Here is a 4,187-nt window from a genome sequence, read left to right as displayed (position 1 = left end):
GTGATTGGAACATCGGTGATACAAGGAGAGGCTGAGAGAGCTGGCACTGCTCAGCCTGAAGAGAAGGCTTATAGGAAATCTTACCAATATGTATGAACACCTGAAGAGAGGTTGCAAAGAAGAGAGAGTCAGGATCTTTGCAGTGGTACCCAGAAAAAGGGGATGAGAACAAATCAAGAAATGTTAAATTTCATCTAACCTCAACAAAAAATGTTTACAATGAGCGTGGTCATACAGAGCAAGTTGCCTGGAGAGATTTTGGTGTTTACATGTGGAGATGTAAAAAGAACCAGACTCAGTCGTGGGCAAGCTGCTGTAGCTGACTCTGCTTTGGGATGGTAGTGCTTGGACTACATCATCTCCAGKGGTCCCTTTCTATCTCAACAATTCTATGATTCTGTGATGAGCCAGACATACAATAATTCCAAGCCTTTTAGACAGCAATGAAATCTTTTTTCTGACATTTTCATTTAGCCTAAGTAATAAAAAGGTCATTAGGTGACAAACAAAATGAGAAAAAGCATGACTATGGCCAGAGGGTTAGGGTAAGTCAGGTTGAAATTTCTCGCTTCACATAATATTTAATAATGATAAGTATAGCAGGTTTCGAAGAAGTACTGAGGAAAAAAAAAATTTCAGAACACCAGCTGCTTGAGGATAAGGAAATTTTCTTCAATATTAGAAGAGGTATTTAGGTTCAGACCTAGATCTCCCACATGCCAGCTGACTGCTCTAGTACTGGAAATATGAGGTACTAGTCCTCATCCAGGAATTTAATGATTTTGGGAGGGAAACAGGTGGAGACTAGACCAGAACCTSTGCTTTTGAGACCTGTGAGAATCTGTAAGTTGTTATAACATGATTGACAAAAGAACTGAAAACAGTAAAACAACCTCACATGTATATACACATAAATATTTTCACCTATGCAAACATGAGCAAAACCAATGTAGAAAATCACAGGGAATTCTGACCAATCATTTTATCCTAAGTTGAATTTGGTTGTAAATGAAACCTATGGAAAACACTGCTCAAAAGACCTAGGGATTCTACCTAGGGGAAAAAAAAGGTGCCGTCATCCTTGGTTGAAAATGAAAGGGCTGTGAAACACTCATTTCGCTGACCTCCAGATGCCTGTAAAAAGTAAAGTACCTTGCAGGTAGCTTGGGAAGATCAAATCTGACAAAAGAAGTCCACACCACTACTGTGAACTGAAGTTCCGCTAAACAAGACAGGACATTGGTGATTTTGCATGATGGCCACAATCAGACTACAATGCCCAGCAGGATAAGCAGTCAGYTGGGGCTTTGGGACACTCAGGGTCTACCTGGAAAGAACTGAACCCAAAATATATAATCTACATTCTTAGGTAGTTATGTGGAAGGTGATAGATAAATTCAGAAGACCTAAGCCAGATCTTCATATAAAATGTTATGAACATTTTTCTGCATCAAATTACCTATCTAAATCCCCAAAAGAATTAGCTGCTGCAGCACATCAAATATAGACTCCTGACCAAACAGGAATTCAGAATCCCATAAACATCATGGGAAGAGCTACACACTTCAAAAGGAGTGCATAAGATACAGTATGTAAGAAAGGGCACACTAATCAATGATGTCCTTGGTGTGTTTTTATCTGGGATAACTGAAACCCATATTCCAGAGAAATATCCCACTGAAGTGATGGAAGTGGGATGAGAAACACTCCAGACTTAAGTTCAATTTATGTTCTTGCAAAGGAAAGAAGTAAGGTTCATCAGACTAAGAGAAGAATGCAAACATGAACATGATTCTGTAAWTTGGTGGCTAAAAACTCCTGTGGTATGGGGGATACTTACATCACAGAATATTTTCATCTTTAAAGGTCTGGAATTTCCCTGAAGTCTTTGAGAAATAAAAACACAGTCATATCCAGGGCTTTGGGAAGAACATTTTATTGCTAAGCATATCTTTAAACAAAATGCAACTAAGAAAATAAAAAGAATCAAAAAGAAGAAGAAAAAGAAAGGGAAAAAAAGCAATAACATCACGATAACTCAAATGAAAATTCTCCAGTTGTCCATAAAGCAACAGGGATATGGTAGAAGCCCACATACAGAAATGCACATGTTCCCAAAAACTGTCCAATAGAAACTTACACAAAAAAGGAAAGTGTAAATATTTTTCCTTTAACTTAAAAAAGGAAAGTGAAAAGGAAAAGAAGAAAGAAAGCAGGAAATCATTTCACAAGACTCCAAGACTCCAAGAACAGCAATCTTTTACAGACATCAAGATATAATCAACTTTATATAGTTTCGGCCAGTTAAGTCATCTAAAATCGTGCTTTCATACCTTTTTAAAACCTGTCTTTTTTTTCTTTATAGTATAAAAAATAAAAAAGAAAAAGCTCAACCTCACACACGCGCACACGCACCACACACACACGCACACATACACGCACTGAAAATATTTGTTAACATGAAAGCGTCTTCTCTAAATGTTTGAGAAGACTGTTTTTTTTTTTTAATTTAAGTTCCCATGTGCGTGTGTGTATCTGATGACACTTCTTCAAAGTCAAATATTCATGCGACTTATAAACACCAGCAAGAGTAGATTTCTAAACCTAAACAGCTGATTAGTTTTCATCTGCATACAGCAAAAGTGTTCATTTCTGATATTCCAGGGTTCTCAACCCTTCCTGGCTTTTTTTTGTTTCCCTCTCTGTCTCTCTCTCCCTCATTCACTTTTTTGCACATGATAGGCATGGCCGTCAAATCACCTCACTATTGTTCTGTACAGTAAGATAATCCTTTTCACAATAACTGGGAAAATGTAGAAACCAAAGAACCAAATTAAATAAGTTAAATAAAACGTAAGACATTCCCAATTTAACCATAAAACAGTATATACACCATCAGGGTATCCATATAGAAATTATACTAGCAAAAAAATAGTAGTAAAATATGTAAACAAAATTTCAGATTTTTTTTGACACAGGTAACTGTGACAAAGCTRAAACACACACTCCCTTCACATTTTAAGGTTTGCTTTTGTTGTCTGTTTCTTTTTACTCTGTTCTTCAAGAACATTCTCATTCTGCATTAAGACCATAACAGAACTTCTGTTCCAGCCGTCCCATCAAACATACCATGATAAATATATCTGTGTGTATATATATATATTATATTATTAAATTAATTTTTCTTTATTTTTTTTTGTGTGTCACAGCAGCTTTATTTATTTTCTTTTATATAAAAGAGAAGGAAAAGGGAGAACAGGGCAAATGGAAAAACAGAGATGATTTGAAATGTCAAGCTACAAAATTAAAATATTACATATGAAAAACTGTTATATGTCAAAAAAACTATGTATTTTGCATTCTTTTACAAGTGTTTAGCTTTTCTGACATTTATTGGTCTCGTCACGAGTTGAACTCCAATGGTGTCTTTCTGATCTCTTTATTAAACTGATTTATTATTTTTTGCATGCATTGCAATGTCACAGAACCAGAACCCAGAGGAAGGCTCCTTTATTTTTGCACAGTATATTCAGCTCAGAACGGTTAATAACTTTTAAGCATTTTTTTTGAATCTCCAAATCCCATTAACCACACTTGGGTTGTGTAATGCATACTAAGTGCTATACTCAAATAAAGCCAATGACTGATCAAAACAGATCCAAACCCATCTGCTCTTCAGTTCAATTGCAAATACTGGAGCCACATCCAAGAGAACCAGCTTTCCATGACAATTTTCCTCAGCAACATTCATCAGACACTTTCACTGCGTTGTTAGCAAACGACTCACTGCAAGATGACGGATTCTAGAGACAATACAACCAGATATGCAGAGTAAACACCATGGGTAGCTTTTGAGTTCATATATGGTAATAGTCTCTTTATTTATTATGGATTGGTTTTTTTCTGAGATTTCTTCTCAACTTGTGTCCTGGTTCTCCCCYCAACATCATTCCACTCCACTCTTCCCTCCCTCACCCAAAAGTAACCAAAGAAACTAAACAAAAAGCAACCCAAGAAACAAAACAAAACCAAACCAAAAAACCCAACAATCTCCAAAATCATTTATTCCCCTCCTCCAATCTCGAAAATTATTATGTATGCTGGACACGGCCAGATCAGTTTGTTCAATATTTGTTGTTTAATAACGTTTGTATTTTTTTTTTCCTTTTTTTTTTTTTTTTTTTTTT

The sequence above is a fragment of the Malurus melanocephalus genome, unplaced genomic scaffold (assembly GCF_030028575.1).
Source record: "Malurus melanocephalus ecotype Western Australia unplaced genomic scaffold, MMel_1.1 scaffold_0, whole genome shotgun sequence".
In the NCBI taxonomy this organism is placed as follows: domain Eukaryota; kingdom Metazoa; phylum Chordata; class Aves; order Passeriformes; family Maluridae; genus Malurus; species Malurus melanocephalus.
The sequence above is the reverse complement of the archived record's forward strand: the minus strand, read 5'-3'. Positions refer to the sequence as shown.